The 21,559-nt window shown below is 33.5% G+C and overlaps 1 pseudogene; it reads left to right on the top strand.

Moving 5' to 3' along the window:
- The first annotated feature begins 905 nt into the window (after positions 1-905).
- LOC149541434 (2-succinylbenzoate--CoA ligase, chloroplastic/peroxisomal-like) lies at positions 906-14,750 on the top strand (annotated as a pseudogene).
- Positions 14,751-21,559: the final 6,809 nt, after the last annotated feature.

The following is a 21,559-nucleotide window of genomic DNA, read 5'->3' as shown; positions in this document are numbered from 1 at the left end:
TAGTGCAAAAATTGTACCTTTGAGAGAAATCATCACTTTAGAAAGCTTAAATAATAGTTCTTCTGTCCCATAGGCTATCTTTGTTCTTGTGGATATTTAAAATCTTATATTCAATTGTGTACACTACAAAAGTGCTCAAGTCTCTAAACTACTAGTATGATATCAATGGTCTTCATTCTTGATAGTAGCAGAGAAGCAAGTGACTCTTTTCCATACACATTTGGATGGTTGCCAAATTCAGTCTTTGTGTACTTTGAGAAGTAGAAAATGTTCGATAGCTCTAGTAGCATCTCAATAATTCTTAGTGGAGGTCACTTATCATTACATTTTTCCATTTAGTGAGATAAGGTGGAAAATAATTACTCCAGTGGTCAGCTAGATAGCTGGCTACATCTCTTTGATTAGCACTTACAAATGGGCATACCAAACCCAAATTGCTAAAAGATACATTAGCTGGCAAAAAATCAATGTCAAGACTACTACATTGTATAGCATGTAGAAACTATAGAAAGAGATTAATGACGAAGCTTACTCGTCATTGATGGCATTCAAAGTTCAAGAGCTTTAGTAACCTCATTATAACTCAAATTGAATTCACAGTAATAATAGTTAAAATGAGAAAAAATGTCTCCAGGGTTTTAAGAGCTTCACAATACAAAGGAACTAAAGGTTGCTAAAATGAATATTCATTATCATGAATGGAGATAACTTCTAGCCTAGCATGAAAGAGAAGCATAACTAATGGGCTACAAAATCTAGAAAATTAGTAAAGTAGATCAAATTGGCAACTGTAATCTTATAGAATTGAGAGTGTATTTTACTTGTAAGCTTTAACGACATAATCATCTACAACATAATGGAAAACATAGTACAGGGATAACTAGTCAAGGGTCATGAGCCCAAAAATGTCGGAAGTGCAGATGAGAAGTCATGAGGAAAAGGTATACAAGACAAAATTGAAAGTCTACCTCCTTGCCTATCTCCATGTCTCTCTATGTGTGGGTATATATATATGTATGTATGTGTGGTGTGTGTATGCCTGTGTTTGTATGTATGCAGGCTTCTATAGACATCATTTAAGCACTGATATGCTACTTCATTATTCATCAACTTGTAGAAATACATTACAAAATATAGCAAAACAAGGTTTTACCAGTTCTAGTGGGCATAGACAAGGATGTTTGCATGGTCCTTGTTGCGGACAATGCACCAAGCAATACTGGACCGCCAACCGAAGGAGGAGTCTACACTTCATCATGAGCTAAAGAATAGAATATTGTTAGCAAAGACATTTGCAATGGATAAAAATCAAATAGGATACTAGCTAGAAACGTCAAAAAAAAAAGCTAAGTGTTATAATGTTGATAAAAACAAACAAAGTGTTACTTACAAGAAGGTTGTGTGCAACAACCCTTACCATGTTCACCATGTGATGTCGTAACTAGCACATATGTCTATACAAGAAAACATAAAATTAGAGATCATGATCCATAAGATACTATAAAATAGTAATATCTATTGAACTTCTATTACTGCTTTAGTCAAATTACTGCTTACCTTCAAAGATTGGATTCTACGATCCAATTTTGTTCTTAGTGCCTCTTTCTCCTCATTTCTGTCACCCTCGATGATAATGTTAATAAGTTCATCAGTGTATCTTTGCTTAATTTTCTAGGTGATGAACACATGGTCAGTACTAAGGGTGATGTCATGTAGATATGATGCCCGTATTTCAGATTGCATTTGATCAGCGATCATTCTAGCTTTTCCTTATCATTTGTGACATCAAATATTAGTATAATTTCATCAAAATAACTCCAAAGCCATAAAGAAAAGAACATAATAATATGACTTTTTTTTTCTATATTAACATTAAAATTTATGATAATTAATGTTTACCTCTATTGAAGGTGTCTGAGATGGTGCATCCATATCGCCCTGTGAAAAAAATTAGTAAGTCTTAGAAATCAGCAGCGAAATTAAAGTAATAGACTTACCAAAAAATTTTTTAAAAAAAAAGTAGATTGTATATGTAAATCATTTGTCTTAAGTTAAAAATTTAGTGTAACTAATGTTTATATCTAAAAAAATATTTGACATGTTCTACTTAATGTTTATATGTGCACATATGGTTTGGAAAGAAAAATTTGGTCATACAAGACCCCATCATAGTTGACATTGATCCTACCTAGAAATTTCATTGATCATCATGATCTTCATCCATGTCATCATCATCATCATCATCATCATCATCATCATCACCATCATACTTATCACTTTGATTGCCATCGTCACCACCACCATCTTTATCACCATCATCATCATCTTCATCACCATCATCATCATGACCATCATCGCCATGATCATCACCATCTTCATCACCATGATCATGATCATCATCAACATCATCATCATCATCATCATCATCACCATTATCATCAGCATGACCAAAATCATCACCATCTTCTTCTTCTTCATCACTCGGTAACTGTCATTCTTGATAATCATTTACTTCCTCTTGTGCTTCTTCAATATCTTCTTCTTCGATCACATTATACTTTACCGGCTTTCCTCTTGGGTCATGTCTAACAACAAATGACCAACCTGGTTTGTGTGGAACACCAAAGTAAAACACTTGCTCACATTGGCTTGGAAGAACATAGGGCTCATCTCTGACTGGTTCAAATGACCTTGTATTAATCATAGTAAATCCACTATCATGTTCAATAATAGTCTTATTGGGATCATTTTGATTCAGTTGTAACCTGAACCATTTGACGACAAATAGAACTATTTTGAATGAATTAAAGTTGCACTCAAGTATATCATCCAAAATCCCACAGTATCAATTTTCAGATTGTTGAGGATGTATGTTAGTTCTAGATGAAATATTGGTGACTGCAAAGACAACACTTATCCCAGAATCACACGTTTTTTTCATTTTGTCTAATTTTTTTGTGCAGAATTTATAGCCATGGTAGTACATAGATTTGTGGCGTTTGACCTACAATTATTCAAAAATATCAAGAATCTTCTCATTGATTTGTGAGTTGATATTAAACTTATGTCTCATGATTAGTAATCTTATGCATACCTTTGTATCTCTTAAGACATATATTAGATCAAGTACCATTGGCGTAACATTGGGATCTCCATTACGATGAGCTTCTTTAACCAACGATGCAACACCATCCCATGTTAATGAGTGACCATTTTTTTGAGACTGTTCAATCCATACTATCATCCAATCAAGATTGTTTGCAATATACAAGTGTAGTGCATCCCACTCACGACCAACTACAAAGAAGATAATTAAACTAGTTAGAAACAACTTATATATATTGATAATGGATAAGAATGATTAAATTACTATAAAAAAACTTATAATTACCTCTCACCCTCCTCAATCTACCTTTTCCCATCAGGTACTCCCCTTTGAATTTGTCATTAGAGTTGGGATCCCAAATGCGATCTACATGGATATTTGCTGCAAACTTTGGAAGATATTCACTAATGTACACCATGGTCTGGTATATCATATATACCTCTATCATAGAACCCTCAGGACATGCTCTTTGTCAAACCAAGCCCTTCATAAATTTCAAGTTCCTCTCAACCATCCACATTGATCTAGCTTGTACAGGTCCACACAATTCAATCTCCTCAACTTGATGTATGAGGTAGTGTTCTTGAGCATTGAAAAATGTTGGAGGTAAACACTTTTGCATTTCATAAGCTATGGAATTTTTATCTTCCAATATTTTATATCTTTTTTATCAATTTCTTTAGATGATAACCACCTAAAAGAGATTCAACACACAAAAAAACATAAATGAGATTTCAAATAAAATTATAAAATAGATTTCAGATAAAAAGCTACAAATCTAAGAAAAAACACTTCTAACCTCATGTATTTTCCAAGATCATATATAACTTTTTTAATACTATTGTCAAATTGTTGTGGAAGGGATAGAGGTAGAACGAACTGCAATCATTAAAAAATGATCATTTCAATATATTATTAAATAATGCAATTGGTAGTACATTCAATCTTACAAATATACTATAAATAGAGAACATGACTTACCTTGACAAAGGTATGCCAATCATGTGTTTTCAACCTTGGCCCAAAGTCACCTTTCTTTGAAGAGTGCTTATATTTGTAGCAAATCCTATTGAAATTTTTTCTTTTTTTAAAACTTCTTTTAATGCATCACTTTGTTGCTCCGTTAATAACCAAGGAAGGGCACTTGTATTTATGCGGTCTCCATTTCTATTTTGATTCAATGAAAGTTTTTAGTGCATGATTGGATTCATGAATGTTAGTACAAATTTTGGCAATTTGTTCTCTATCACACCTTCCACCCAACATTTTCCATAGTGTCTCTATTACATTCTTTTCAATATGCATAGCATCAAAAAAATGCGTGATTGGGAGATCTTTGTAGTATGGTAACCTACTAAATTGAGTAGGATAACTTTTCATTCCTCTAGGAAGTTGGTCATTGATGCCTTGACAACCTTCACAAGCATCAATTACAGCATTAGTAAATATAAGACAATATCAAAATACAAATTTTAAACTTCAGATGACAAATTGGACATTAGCTCGATGATTTAATCAATTGTATTCCAACTTCCATAAATGAGGTGTCATTCTTCATGGCCTTGATGATGTCTCTTCTTTCCCATTGAAAAGATGTTTTTCGGCAATTTGATACCTATGATTACTGTGGAGAAAGTGTCTAAACTCATCAAACACCTGCTTTCCTAAACTTCTCGAATGATGAGATTTCATCTTTGAACCACAAATTGGACATGCAAATTTTCCCTTTGTCTGAAGACCTAAAAGATCATGTATAATTGGATCATGTAAAATTATCATGCACAACTTAAGCATTTTATAGTAATGTATAAGCACTATAACAGACCAAAAATATGTGATCTTAACAATATAACATACCGCAAAAATGAGTTAGCCCAGGGGCATCATGTATTGTCCATACAAGCATTGCATGGAATTGAAATTGTCAATGTCCTATGGTCTAGAGATGTCATACATAGTGATGCCATTCCATAAATTCAACAAATCGTCAATTAGGAGCTCAATATACACGTTCATATCTTTAACTTGGTATTTACCTAGCAATTGAATGAACATAAACATTACGTAATTATTATGACCATTTTTATGCACTATTTTTAAATTAATTTAGATAACCATAAAATGAAAAAACACCTGGCACAATCATTGAAAACATTATGTGCTCCCTCTTTATGGACATCCAAGGAGGAATGTTATTGTTAATAACAAAAAGAGGCCACACTGAGTAAACAGATCTCATATCTCCATATGGATTGACACCGTTCGCAGCCAATGAAAGCTTCAGATTACGAGGTTCTTCTTTAAAGTGTGACCATGTTTCTTCTATCTCTTTAAATGCAGAACCATCAGCAGACATTCACATAATGTCATCCTAACTTCTATTGCGTGTATGGTAATCCATAGATTGTGCCAAGCTAATGCACCTAAATAATTGTTGAAGATGTGGAATAATGGGAATGTATTGAAGAACCTTGTGAGGCACATTTTTTGTTATTTGATCTGACTAATATCTACTAACATGACAATCAGGGCATTTTGTTGCAAATTCATATTGTTTATGATATAGAATGTGATCATTGGGACATGCATGTGTTGTCTGATACTTCATTCCAATCTGATCCATAATGTTAGATAATTCTTGGTATGAATGAGGCAAAATGTTTTATGGTGGTAAGAAAAACTCACTAATCAACCTACAACAACAAATATGCATTGTTAATATAATGAATAGTAATTGTATGCTAACATTGAAGATGACAAAAATGACATACCTTAGCATACGTGACATTGTTACATTGGATATACCATTCATAACCTTTAAGTTCACCAACAACACTATAGCCGAGACTAGAGTTGTTTGGGAGCCTTCGTATAAGGGTTCGTGTGCCTTCTCAAGTAAAGGTATATCAAGACCATCTTCATCATCATTATTAGATTCGCTAGTGCCATCATTGTGAGCCTCTTCATCACCTGCCCCAATACCATCTTCTTCAATAATTTCCTCTAGTATATTATCATCTTCTTCCATGGGAGTGTTATCCTTAGCTTGGATATTCACACGTCCATGTTCCTCCAGTAGGAAATCCATATTTAGCAATGGACAAAAATTGTGGCCCCCTTCAACATGACCATGTTGCCTACAATGACTCTAGGCTATTGTGATTAGAATCTTTGATTCTTTAAGCCCTTATAGTTTTTGCAAGGAAAATAACATTTATTAGGTTTTCTTTAGAATTGAGCCCACAATGCAACCATTGTCTCATTATTTTGTTTTGGGTTCATATTGTTAGGTGTGGTCTTTTTTCACAGGAAAATATACCTACAAATAAATTGGACATGTTGTAGTTAATGTTTATATCTGCACATATGGAAATTGTTGATAAATGCTTTCAAATGTAACTAAAATGATCCTATAATTTCTAGAAGGCCTAGATGTTTGCAAAATGTGGATTTATAGACAACGTATCTTAGTTATTTGCAAAATGCCTCGAAGAGATGTCACAATGTGAAAGTTACTTAGGTGCTAACAGTAGCATGCCATGACTAATCCTAATAGCAATGACTAATGTGATTAATGCATCAACTAATGAAGATGACTAAAAGATTGAAACATATTAATGCAATCTTCAATCAAGAACATGTGAGCTCAAAAGATGGGTAAATTTCAAAAACTCTTGAGCTTAAGATCATTACAATTTCAGCCATGAAATAATTGCGATTGAAATTTGTTGAAAAATAGGCCTGAGTGGGTTGGCCTAAGGGTCAAAAGAAGAATTTAGATTTCACTTAATTACAAATCAATTAGCTTATTGTAAGTTTGGCATCATTGTACTTAATCCTTAGACCATTTGGGCCTAACATCAAGGGACATGAATTTAGGACTCAAACATCTATAAAGGTTGGATGTTGAAATTCTTTGGAACATCCAAAACAATTCCATAAGCATATAAGAGGGGCAGATTGTCGAGTTTCACCTTGGAGGATGATTTTGGAAAAGAAATTAGGGATCAAGATATCTAAACTCAAATGGATTTAGTGTTAAACTTAGAGTTTATAAAGGAATATTATATTTGGAGGGTTCAAATGCTTGTAGATCTGAGTTTAGAAATGCAACATTTTGTTACAAGCAACAAGGTAAGTGTTAATAAATATTTTGTGGGAATCCATAAATGAGAAAGGAGCTATTAGATATCTTCTTTAAGGAGAAAACAAACTAGATGAATTTTGTGATTAAGTGTTCTAATTGAAATTCTGATTTTGTCTAGAAACCACAGATTGCAAATTGTATTTAAAGAATAGATATTATACTCATAGAAATCATCTAGGTAGGATGTCTTCATTCGATTTTGCTTCTTAGCATTTTGATTTTAGATGAAATATGAAACCCAAATGTTTGACGAGTGGTGTTTTCTTACAGTTTAAAGATGTTGAGAGCTAAAGGTGGAATGATTTCAAGGCAGGAAAGCAAGCTCCAATAATTCCTCTTTAGAATTGTACCTAGAGTCCTAAGCATTCCAATCCAAATGATTATGTATCAATAATATTTAACACAAAATAATCCTAAGAACATTAAGTAAGTTAAGCTGAAACATATAAGAAAATGAATACATGTTCCTACAATCAAATAATGATTATCCAAGATTCACTAGTTAAGGGTTAATCAAGACTAAAATATAGATGAGAATAAACTTTGAACATGAAGGAGAAGATCTTCTACTTGATTTTTACCATTACAACACAATAATGTTTTGTCATAGGAAAATGAGTCTTATTTTGATTCACATTACATTTTTGTGCTGTTTGCATTGTATTTGTTCTTTAAATTCTGTTTCTAGAGACTATCCATAATTGTCTCTATAGATACATGATCTACTATTGCACTAGTGTCTCTATAAATACATGATCTACTCCTTATAGCCTAGTATACAGAGCCAATTCTATCACGCCCCTAAACTAGAGATACCATCAAAGGAGTGATTGGTAATGACACTAATAGTTTGAATTATTTGCATGAGTTAAAAATGTTGGATGGACATACTCTACACCTTTGAGCTTATTAGAAAGCACTCTTATAACTTTAAGGTAGGTAATCTCATTATTTGCAAATCCAAATGAATGTAAATGTGTCACCTAGTCAAAGAAGGAAATTCAGCCCAACTAGCTGGGGCCATATGTTTTCACCTTTTGATTATAGGTATGGAGCCTACAAGTTAGCCCCCATGGACAATACCCCTCTCAAGGAACCCATGAATGTGGTTCATTGATAATAGTGTTATGCCTAAATGTGTCATGCAGTATGAATCCAAGTGATCCCCATGACATATTGTCATCAACATGAGTGTTTATCTTTGTGGTAACAACCATGTTTGTGATATGTGTGTGCATGTATGGTGTGACTACAACTGTAAAAAATACATAAAGAAATCCAAGATAATAGAAAAATGGAATCTGAACTCCAAAAACCTATACAATGCTAGAGTGCCTGCAAAGTAACCTGGTCAATATTGCTACTAAACAAGAGTCTGCAGCCTAGTCGATATAGCCAATATCTTGTGATGGGAACCTAATCATACTAGCTATTTAGGTAGGGACCTAGGTCCCCAATTGAAAAGCCAGGTTATCCAGAACATGCCTGCTGTTTATAGTTAGTAAGTTTCTATATCCTCTAATTAAGTGGATTTTTTGGCTTTTTAGACCCTAGTTCCAGGACTTTTGTAACATTATTTGTTCTACTTCTAAGAAAAATGTGTATGTTGGATAACAAGAGTATCATAAATTTGGAAGCTTATCTTGATGGACAATTGACAAGAAGGAATTTGGTACATTTATATACTGTCTAGTGTCTTGCTAATATTGTCATCAGTTGAGACTATTATTTATATATCCTCTGGAGATGTAAGACTATCATGCTTCTAGTTGCATGTACAAATAGGAAGTTTGAAACACTATTGAAGCATTTAGCACACACTACTATCAAATTAGCTAGGTGATAAGTATGTTGCAACTTTATTGAAACTTCATGGAAGATGTTTGGTATCATTCATTACTGATTCCTAATTATGTATTGAGGCAATAGTTAGAGTGTTTTAATTTTGACCTTTTCTAATAGCCCTGGGCTAATAGTTTTGATTGGTTGACTATCATTTTCATGATTTTTCCACATTCAATATGCTAGCTGAATCAAGACATTAATCCTTGACTGGAGCAATGGAGATATGGTGTATTCATATACTCATAACTATAGGCAAGTTGTCTAGACTCTAGTACAAAGTTGTAGAATGATTTAATCTAAATCATTGGTGAAGAGACAAATTGGACTTGAATATTGAAAGCAATCTTTAACCACTTTATGTTGTTGCCATATTGTTAGGAATCTTCTGATACACTTTTCTTTGAGTATCCCATGAGCTGTTTTGAATTTTTTCTTAAGGTTGATCCTTCCAATGTTTTATACTATGTCTAGTGAAAGGGGATGTTCTAGGGATAGGGACAAGACATCCTCCTTCCTGCCCCTAGGGGATGTCTCCTAGGAATCCTCCTCATTGGGAAATCCCAAGGGGACACAAGCCCATCCCCAACATCCCCGTGGTATCTCAGAGATGTCCTAAAGTCCCCTATAATAGCCAAATTTCAACATGGCAAAAAGGAAAACTTTAAAATTTTATCAAAAAAACCCATGTTCCCATACCCTCTTAAAGCTAAGCAGCAAAGGTTATTGGTATTTCAAGGTTTGAGCTAGGAATCCCCATCAAAGTTTTACTAAACATGCAAGCCTTTAAGGGTAAGCTCATGTTAGTGACCTCAAACCTCAAGTCTCAAGATCCCTAATAGGAGAAAATAATTCAAGTACTTTGGAACTCTTTGTCTGAGATTCTCGTTTCTATAATGATAAATTACTAGACATTTTAAGGGAATCCAAAGAAACACATTTCAAACCACAATTTCTAAAACCACACCTTTTAGCAAGAGATGTTTTATAGTCCCTTACTCCAAAATCCTTGTTCAATGCATATCAACCAAATTAGGCTTTGCTCTTGATCAGTCTTCCTGCAGTTTTGTTTCAGAGAGGTTTCCAAAGTTGAGTAAACTAGTATTCATAGTCATTATTTGCAAGGAAGAAAAAAGAAGTTAACTAACCATGTCTTTTTATAGTTGGAAGCAATCAACAGTCTTGTTTAGTTTCATTGGATATTCAAGAATCAAGAAGTGAGAATTATAGATAATTCATGTAAGTTAGAATAATATTTGAAACCTTATGCAAGACAATGGCTTATGGGTACAGGAATATCTAGCACCCGCAAGATAAACTACTGTATCAAATTTGCATTACAATCAGTCATCCATAGGGACAAAAATAATCAGTGTGGAGTCATTCATTCAGTGGCCATATCCTTAAATGATGTAGTAATTAACAAAAATGGAGAATACAATTTTTATTAAAAATTATACCAATCATAAAGCAAGAAAAACAAGAATTTTACAGAATTAATGAAAATCAGTTGAAGAGATTTCATGGCAATCAAAAAGAAAGAAAAACAATAATTTTATGGAATTAATGCAATTCATAATAGAATTAATGCAAACCAGTTGAAGAGATTTCATAATGGAATTAATGCAAATAAAACTACTGTAATTGGGTATAGCAAGAGAATGATTTTAGTTCTTGTGTACTACCACTTTGCTGCTTTTTTTCTCCCATATCTTGCTAATAAGAAAAGGGAATCCAACACACAAGAACCTATAAATATTTTCTCGTAGAATTGTAATACTTAATTTTTCTATCTAGCATCTTTTCTGCTCTTATTTGTCAATAATCTGATGATTAAATTGTAGAATTGTCATTCAAATTCATATTAGAATACTATTACTAAGTATTCAGGTTAGGGTGAGATCCCCCATACATAACATCACCAATTCAAGTGGAATCAAAATTTCTTACCCCCAAAATTTTAGAAAACTAGTGCATTTACTCCAAATTAAAGCTAGATTAATACAAATCTAGCATGTGATCTCTATGAACAAGAGGTAGCCAAACAATGGAGGTGTTGAGACCTACTTTTGCGTTCATGATGTTGTTACTTCAATAACCATACAATTGTTGAGTAGAATAACATAATGATTGTCTAACTCATATGTTAAACACAAATGAAATATCAACACAAGTGACTTAGTTGTGTACCATTTGAGCATTGGCAGGCTTGATTGTCCATCAAAATAGTGTTGCAAGCACTTCTATCAATTTGAGCTATAGTATGCAACTTTCCCTGCAAAACAACTTGAACATTTATTTTTTATTAAAAGAGGGATAAAACTTATTCAAACTCAAAAGAGATTACAATCAAAGAGCACAAAAAAGAGAGTATTAAATGCAGAGGAATGTGTTTGAACCCTGAATCTGAGCAACACAAAGACAAAGTTCAATTCAGACATCTTGTTAGTGCTAATAATTTTTTAATCAATTTCTTCGGTAGATGACTAAATAGGCTCTACTTGTTAGTGCTACTAGTTTATGCATGTATAATTCTTCTAACTTTTGATTGATTTTGTTCGAATAGAAATATTGAACTCAATTGGAGTTTTGATAGTGATTAGTACAGAGTCTATTGGAGTATATGCAGGAGGGTTATACGACCTCGACTTTTGCTAGGCACCAGATTTAGTAGCTCTCATTTTCTTTATATCAGGTGTTCTACACTCTTTCAGAGATGCTTTCCTCCATATTCTTAGAATGTTAATGCTCTGTCATTTTTATTTTGTAGGTACAACAGCCAACCCAAAGGGAGTAGCAATCAGCCATGACACACTCATTGTTCAGTCAAAAGAAAAGATTGCCATTATAGGCTACAATCATAATGAAGTAATCAATCTCTCAAATATTTATACTTAACTTATGATTTGTGTTGTGATATTGCTATCAGGATTTAACTGTTTAGTTTTTGATTATTTTATGGTTAACTTATGAATTGTGTGTTAGAGCTCCACACTATGTAGTTATTATGCTTCTCACAACACATGTCCTAGTTTAGCAAATTAGAAATTTGTCAATTTAAAAAATAGTACGAAGAGTACAACCACCCTTAAACTTCACATACTAAGGAAACATTAGGCTTGGAAAAAGTAAGTCAACTTTGACTATTTAACACTTTAGCCTAGGAATCAAGCCTTAATGTGTGATGTTTAAGCTGTCAACTACATAAAATAATGTAAGAATTATTTTCAAGATGGCTCCAAATTATAGAATCTAGAAAATTCTCATTTTTTCTTCCTCATATCATGTTTGATAGGTTTATCTTCACACTTCTCCACTATGCCACATTGGTGGAATCTCTTCGGCGTTGGCCATTGTACTGGTAGGAGGATGCCATATCTTTATACCCAAGTTTGAAGCAGCTTTTGGTCTATTTGCAATACAAAGATACTTTGTATTAGCGATGATCATTGAACCAACTATGCTTGCTGATATAGTTACATATTGCATCAATTCGAGGTATGCTAATAATTACTTTTACTTGCATAACTAAATTCTCTTACTAAAAACATAAAAATTAAAATGTTTTATTCAGACCATTCCAAAGTTCAAACTCTCTTGGTAGAACATGGTTTCTTTTGTTTGTCAAAACATAGTAGAAATAAGAGGTTTTATCAATATGTAGTAAAGTCATAGTAAGAAGAGATGTAGTAACGATAATCTTTTGGAAAATGTGGCTGCACACAAGTTAGAACCAAACCCAAGTTTTGAGCAGAAGGAACATTTGCCGAGCAAAGATTTTCCATAGAACAAAAATCTCAGCCATATTGTCAATAGTAAGATCAAATGCTAACCACATATATCACTATAATGTTTGTACTTGAAAAATTTCTTTGTATGTTTGTTGCTTTTGTAAAACTATAATGTTTGTAAAGGCTAAAAATGAACTTGCAGGAATAAATCTACTTTGGACACTGTGAAGTGTCTATCTGTCATGCTTCTGCAATAGAAGAAAGAAAGGAGAATCAACACTATGCATTTCAATTCTTGAGAAGATACTTAATGGAACTAGAATCCTGTCACCACAACTTATCAAGAAAGTCATTGAAATTTTTCCAAGAGCTCAGATCTTTTTGGCTTATGGTTAGTTTAAAATCTGCTTTAATAATAGGAAAGGGAGATGAAAAAATCATTGAAAACTCTCCAATTTAATGATTTCTATTAACCTTTATGTCATTTTATTTGCTTTCATGTACTTGCATTCATTTACCTATTTCATATTACTTCCTAAGGAGACTAATTCTACTTCTTTTTCTAAACTCTTGTTTGTTATTATTTAAAAATAGGTATGACAGAGGCCTATTCCTCAATGACTTTCACTCTTGCCCACGATCCAATCATTAGACAAGGAAATTTTACCAAAATACAAGATTATTCCATGGATCCAGTCGATTAGAACAAATTTCAAGATCGTCGAATAGGAGTTTTTGTGGGAAAGCCTGCTCCTCATGTGGAAATATAGATAGAGCATAGTGATGAATGTCTTAAAACTAATAACTTATACAATGTGGGGACTATAATGACAAGAGGCTCATATGTGATACTAAAGTATTGGGGCTAAAATGATTCAACCATAGCAGCATTGAGTGAAAATGGATGGCTAAATACAAGGGATCTTGGATGGATTGATGAAGAGGGAAAATTATGGCTTCTTGGCTGATCTAAAGACATGATTAAAAGTGGTGGAGAAATTTTTTATCCTTCCGAGGTGAGTGTTTCTCTTCTAGCTCAATGCCAACTTATAATAACATCCTCTGTTGTAAAATTGCACCCATAAAATCATCTTGTTCTATTGTGGTAGTTTATTCTATTATTGGTCTAGATATGTTCACCTCTGCTCAATTACTTTTGGCACTTTTTGGTTCTTTTAAAAGTCTCCCATCTACAAAAACTTAAGTTGTTTCAAAAAAAAGCACTTCAACTTTAGTTGCTGAGCATAATTTTCATTGATGGTCAAGATGATACTCATCTATTTCATATATGCTAGTAAATAATTTTCTACCATCACAGATGGAGAAGATCCTATTATAGCATCTAAGGATTTTGGTAGCTATCATTATCAGAATCCCAGATCCAAGGTTTATTGAAATTGTTACTGCATGCATCCAGCTAAGGGACGATTGGCACTGGGAACATCAAAATTTTGCAATGCTGAACAATGTAGCTATGAATGAGAAAAAAAATTATCCCCAATGCTACTACAATTGTTTTGTAAACAACAAGGACTTTTTGGGTATGCCTCTCCTATCAGACTATTTAAAAATTATAGATTATGTGGCTATATTCTTTATAACATAGCCTTATATGTTGGAAAATTTTCAATGGAGACACAATCGACAAGATTGTATTCGGAATCAACTATGTATGTTTTGTAATTAATATTTCATATCATTTTCAAGAATTTATTATTGGATTTTCTTCCCACACCTTAAAAATGGAAAGAAATGGTTTGTGCTTTGTATAAATAGGTTTAAGTCACCAAGGATGTTCTTCCCACAGAAAGAGCCATTTCCAAGAACCACAACAGGAATTGTGAAGAGAGATGCACTAAAGAGAGAAATTATTTTGAGACTTCAACCTTGTTCAAAATTGATAGCAGCTAGAAGCAGCTTGTAGAATACAATATTGCTCTTAATTTTTGATGAACTCTCTTCTATTCATTTTTGCGTGTTATGAATAAAATAGAAGACAAAATTCCCAAATAAATTAGATTGTCAACTTTGCTAATTGAACAGCTAAATCTGAGATGATTTAGAGCATGCATGGATTTGAACCAGGGAAGCTTGTATAATATATGTTTTTAGAAAATCATCCTAATTGGAGTGTTTCAAGTTGGATATGGTTGATTTGACTAACTACTGAGAATAGGGGCTAGTAGGTCAATTTTTTTTGGGTTAAAATCTTAGTATGCTTGAGCAAGAGAATAATATGATATAGGCTGCAAAAGAACACAGAATAAGTAATATCATTTTTTGTAGAAGTTAGTCATAGGATCGTTGGAACAAAGCATATATTCATCATGAAAATCATACCATGGGTTACATCTCCCTGAAGCTTGCCCACATCGTCCAACAATCATATACATTATTCTCTTGTTTCACTCAACCACAAAATTGAAGCTGTCTACCATGCCACATAGCATAAATCTATCTTTGGGATCAAGACATAAGAGATGTAACTGCCACATACCCAACTCTAGTAAAGAATAGCACATATAAGTTCAAAAAACTCCACTTACTCAGGGACCAGTATTAGCATCTTGGAAAACTTGTCCCTCGAGCTTATTGTCAATATCAGGTTCACTGGAGGCACCAAAACCACACTCAGATTCAAACTAGGGACCACCTATTTACAACATTAAAGTGTCACAGAGAGTAACAAAAACAAGATTAAACAACATTACCTTGGGTGAAAGAGACCCTTCTACATCTTTGACCTGATGCCGAAGCATGAAAGGCTCTAGTATTTGATGTAGCCTGTGTATTATAATAACCTTTTTCTCAATTTCAAGCCAATCATCTTCAGAAGACTGAGATGGCACATCCTTTAGAAAGGGTTTAGAAAACTAGTCATGAAAAGCTTTTAGATTATCAAACACTTTAGGCAGAAGAAAATTCAAAAGGGACTAAAGTTCTTGCAAATTGCCTGATCTGTAGTTAGATGCTCTATGTTGATGAGAACCTAGATGCCCTCTGCATCCTGCGTGCGCTCTATGTTTTGATCATTCACCAATTCTTGTGCTTGTGCAAATCCTGTGCATGCTTTGTGTTAAAAATAACAATGAAATAGGCCAAAACCCTTTTTCGTTAACATGTTAAGCTCATGTTGGTCAAAATTTTGACCAAAACTTAGTGGTGGTCAAAATTTCAACCAACATGGGCATGGATTTAACAAAAAAGATGTTCTTCCTTGCATGTTCTGACCAATTTGACCCAATTTTAATAGATGGTCGAAAATTTTGGTCTAAAAATGGGGTCAAATGTACTAGTGCTCCATAAAATAAAATAAAACAATGGCTTATTTTAGGTCCAATCTTTGGAGCACTCTAGCTACTTAATTTTAAGGCATAAATTATCCATAAGCAACTGTAGGGGGATGTGGGGTTAGGGAAGGTCCCCATGCAACTGCTAGGCTTATTTTGGCTAGTAGTCTTTGTTTCATTTTTTGAGCAAAAAATTGTGAAGCTAGTGGCCACATAGAAGCAAAATTTCTGTCAAATTAAATTTGGAAGAAAATTTAGGCAAGAGGGAAAATTGTGATGAAGGCATGTGTCATTTTTTCCAATAAGTTGTTGCTTATTTTGAGACTCTCCTTTTTTTCAAAGCTTATTTTGAAATTATTAGTAGATGTTGTTTCACCATAATAGGAAATGAATCTAAACTATCATTTCCTCTTAATTTAAGAGTTACATGGGAACAAATGCATACTTAAATTTAAGCAAAAATTGCCAATAAGCAGTTGCATGGGGACATGGGGTTAGAGGGTCCCCATATTGCTTTTAGCTTATTTTTGTTAGCAGCAGCTACTCATTTTTTTGTTGCAATCTATGGAGCTAGTGGTCCCATGCATCATAATATTTGTTGCTTAATTTTAAGCATTGTTTTACATATTATTTTAAAATAATTTTTTAATCATTTATCTTCCAAATAATTCTAAAAATTAAAATGTAGGCAGATAAAAAGGGGATGAAAAAAGTGGTGAAGAATTGTGTCACTTTTTTCAAAAAGTAGTTGTTGCTTATTTCTAACCCCTCTCCCACTTTTTTACCATAGCTTATTTTCATTTGCTAGCTTTACAAAAATAGGAAAAGATTATAAATTTTCCTTTTCCTACAATTTTTATTTTGCATGGGGACACTCTATTGCATAAATTTAAGCAAAAAATTGATTTAAGCAGCAACAATGATGTTACAGCTATGTTCACTCTAATTACCTAAAAATATTTTTGGTATAAAAGCAATCAAACTTAAAGGGTTGATGTAGAAACCCAAGACAACTCTTATACACCTTGTGAAAGGCAGATGGACAAACTAAACTAAAATGGAAAAATACTCAATGTGCTGCGACACTAATATATTTCATTAACCATTTTGTCCCTATCAAAAGCATTACAAGATGCCTCTATTTATAGAGGTCTTAGATCATTTCCAAAAAATCTAAATTAGCCAACATAGGACAAATAGACTTTTATAGAACTATCTAAACATAAATAGCTTCTAGAACTTTACCTAACCCTATTCGTCAATCCAGAAATTTCTAGAATCCTATATTATGTTTTTGCATTTTATTTGAGGGGGAAATTACACATTCCAACACTCCCCCCTAATTTCAACCTCAAATGATGTTGCATACAAATCCAAATCCTTTCTTTTGCCTAATGCCAAAATGTTATTTTCCAATAATCTTCATATCAGATGAATAGTGTCTTCCAAGGTTGCGGCCTTTAATTTCTACAAACATTTTGTTAGCAATTCACTGCCAACGATTTCCTCTTTTCACAAGATCCACTGATAATCTTGCCTCATCTATCAAAAATGCCACGGACAAGATTCACTAATAACCTTGATCAAATTCATGTCTTCTTTCAGCTACCCCTTGATAGCTTCATCTGTCACCAATGGGGATAGGGTTCTCCAAATAAAATTGTTACTAAATAGAAAAACCTCTTTGCTATCACAAATGGTGACAAACATAATTCCTTCCTTCTTTAGCTATCCCTTGATTAGCTGCTTTTGTCAAAACAGGTGATAGGATTCTCCCAATTAATTTGGCATTGATTCATCTGTCACAAATGGTGACAAGATTTTCTTAACCTGGCTCTAATACCACATGTAGAAACCCAAGACAACTCTAATACACCTTGTGAAAGGCAGATGGACAAACTAAACTAAAATGGAAAAATACTCAATGTGTTGCAGCACTAATATATTTCATTAACCATTTTGTCCATATCAATAACATTACAAGATGCCTCTATTTATAGAGGTCTTAGATCATTTCCAGAAACATCTAAATTAGTTGACATAGGACAAATAGACTTTTCTAGAACTATCTAAACATAAATAACTTCTAGAACTTTACCTAACCCTATTTGTCAATCTAGGAATTTCTAGAATCCTCTATTATGCTTTTATATTTTATTTGAGGGGGAAATTACACATTCCAATAACTGACTTATAAGACAAAATAGTTGTAGCTGCAAACACTAGGCTACAACACATAGATTAACAACACATCACCTTCATATGCTTCACTATCAAAACTAAAAAACCCATAATTTGTCCATTACTTATTAACCAGCTTATAATTATTTTTAAAACCAAATTTTAGACAGTAGCCATACCAACTAAACCTACCTAGAGCATAATATCTAAAAGATAATAAAACAAAGGTCATGTAAGTGTAGACACTTAAAATTATCCTAAACACTATATTAATTGATTTAATATTTCTCTTGACATTATAATTGATTATTTATTAATTAATTATATTTTTCATATTATTCTACTTATTTAATTAAATAAGTTCACTTCCCTAATGTATTTAAATTTAATTTAAATACATCCCCTCTAATGTGTTAAATTTATTTAATGCATAGTACTCCATAAATCCCCTTTTAAATAAATTTCAATTTATTTAAATCCCTCCACTTTATTAAATTCTTTAATCCTATGATTAACTTAAATTATGTTTAATTTAATAATAATCCCATCCTAAAATCTAGTCTACACCCATCACTCTCACCCTTCTAAGCCTACTCATTAGTTAATCCCACTTTATTAATCCTAAACACCTTTTAGTCCCTAAGTGGTTGCTCACACATGTGTGAGAAACTCAAGACTCAATAAAGCTTCCATTTTATTATTTTATCCAAAGACTCATACATTCTTACACACTTGTCCCCCTTTTCTTTCTCCAAAGTTTATTAAACATGTGTGGGCAAACCTTGAGCCATCATTTTCACTAAAAAGGCTTATGTTAACCTTTGTATGACTTATTTCCTTAGCCTATGTGTCTCCCTTGTGGCACCTATGTGGATGTCACATAGATGCCACCTCCCCAAAGCCTCTCTCAAGCCTATAAATAGGGCCCTTGTCTCAAGCATTTCCATCTCCTCCATATGCATTGTTATCATGCTACTTTAGACTTAGAGATTTCTAATGAGTTTTAGTGATTTTTATGTATTGTTACTAACCCTTTGGTAGTTGCTAGATTTCATTTCATTTGCATTGTTAACTTAGTTTGATTTCTTGCATCCACATTCATATTTTTTGAATGCTTTCAAGCATGGTTTCTTACATAGTCATTGCTTGAAGTGTTCTCCATTCATCTTAACATAGTTTCATATCATTACATATCATTTATCAAATCATGGGATTCTATAGTTGTGTTTGAGGAGAGAACACGCACATCCCTCCAGTTTGAGCACATGAACAAGGTCTCTTTATGAGCACCCTTCTTAAGTTTCTTTGAGGTTGCATGAGGACTCTAACATTTCGGTTGTATAGTTTTAAAACTCAAGTAGAATTAGTAGTTTTCTAATCTTATTTGAATCTTTGATATGCACATGCTACTAATATTTTCTTGTTTACACATGCTACTAATATTTTCTTGTTTACACATGCTCCCAAAAAGTTAGGTTTTCATGCATACAGTAAGACCAATTCAGAGTATAACAAGTTGGGACATACCAGTAGAGACAAAACATCAAGATTAAGACATTTTAAACTAAATGCTTAATTCTTGGCCTTTTCCTTCCTTTCCTTGCCAAAAACACCTTTGTCTAATTCTCTGCGAGGAAACCCTACAACTTTTTTGAATCTTTTGTGCTCATGCCCTCTTTGTCCTTCTTTTGCGGTAGCAATTAGAGAGTGGTTGTCACAACATGCATAACCTTCATAGTGAATCAAGACAAGGTCTTCAAACATTCATCTAGGGTAGAGAAGTGAGCTTTGAGCTCTTCCATCTCGTGTTTGGTTAACTCCACAATACTAATTAGCCCTTGGAAGTTAGCACACTTTCCCTTTGTGCTCTCCTTGTCCAAACCCTGCAACATGGGGGGGTTAGAAAAAGCCTACCTTTTTCATTTTTATCGGCCCTCCCAAGAGAAGTGACAATCATCTAGGAGGTATCCATGGTAGTCTAGATATCTAGGTGAGGAGCAGAGGTAAAGTCAAAGGTGTTCATAGTAAATCATGTTGAGAAATGGGTGGAGTCTCTACTCACCTTCTCTTTCTTTTTTACATTCTCCTCCTTCAATTTCAAGGTCTCCTCCTCAAAATCCTCTTCCTCCTCTTTTTTTCCAATTTACTCCCTCTTATTTTTCTCCTTCATCCTTGGTTTTTATATTTTCACTCTTTCTAGAACTGGACACTCCCTTATCCATATCAAGATCTCTATTTGACATTTGTTTTTGTCTAGTCTAGCTCTTGGCAAGCCTTGTAATGCCTCACTTGGAGATCCTTGGAACAAGGATTCAATTCAATCCAAGATTTTTTTTAAAAAAAAAGTATGAATGCACAAGTCAACATCATACAGGGATCACAAAGATCGCAACGAAAGACTTAACCACCATCTTGACAATCAATAAATCTCTGAATGCCACTACCTAAACTAAGACACTAACAACAACAAATAGAAATCCAAAATGACAAAAATACTAAGAATATAAGATCTGTCAAGACATTAAAAATTAAGTAAACCCAATGGGTACTAGAATCACCAAAAATTGATCCTCGAAAACTAGTGGAGATGCCCCCTGTTTTTCACACGAGGACCAATAAAAAATAGATTTTCATGTGAAGATGTGCAACATGCCCCACAAGAAAGTGTGTTATGTGCAAAGATGTGCTCAATGCGACATGAGGAAGTGCTTTGTCATTTAGCCAAAACACCTAAGACTGGTGCAGGGTTTTGCACGAGAAAGTGCCACTCCATGCAAAGAAACCCACTACACCACATGAGGACTTGCAGTCTTGTATGAGAAAGTGCAATTTCATGTGAGATCCCAAGTCAGCATGCCAAGAAATGAGAAAAAAAAACAAAGAAGAAAGCTAAGAAAACTAAGAAACAAAGTTCCTCCGCACTAGGGAGTACTAGATCCATAATTTGAGGTATAAACATTCGAATACAATACTGAAAGACAGAAACACAACAAATCATCTAAACATATAGAGAATGAAAAAAAAAGAAGGGAAACATTGCAAAGTACTAATAGCAACATTACAGTAAACAAAAATAACATCACAATGAATAGAAATAACATCGCAATGAGCAGTACAAACAAACTAAATATGCGATTCCTCCCAACCGTCAATAGCATCACAAGACCATCATGGACCCTAGCCATCCCCTGCATATAACATCCCAAGCCATCAATTAGATTGTTGGTACTATCATAATAGGCACATTACTACTAAAAGATGC

The sequence above is a fragment of the Cupressus sempervirens genome, chromosome 8, assembly GCF_028749045.1.
Source record: "Cupressus sempervirens isolate cs-2001-9-10 chromosome 8, ASM2874904v1, whole genome shotgun sequence".
Taxonomy (NCBI): Eukaryota; Viridiplantae; Streptophyta; class Pinopsida; order Cupressales; family Cupressaceae; genus Cupressus; species Cupressus sempervirens.
The sequence above is the reverse complement of the archived record's forward strand: the minus strand, read 5'-3'. Positions and strand labels throughout refer to the sequence as shown.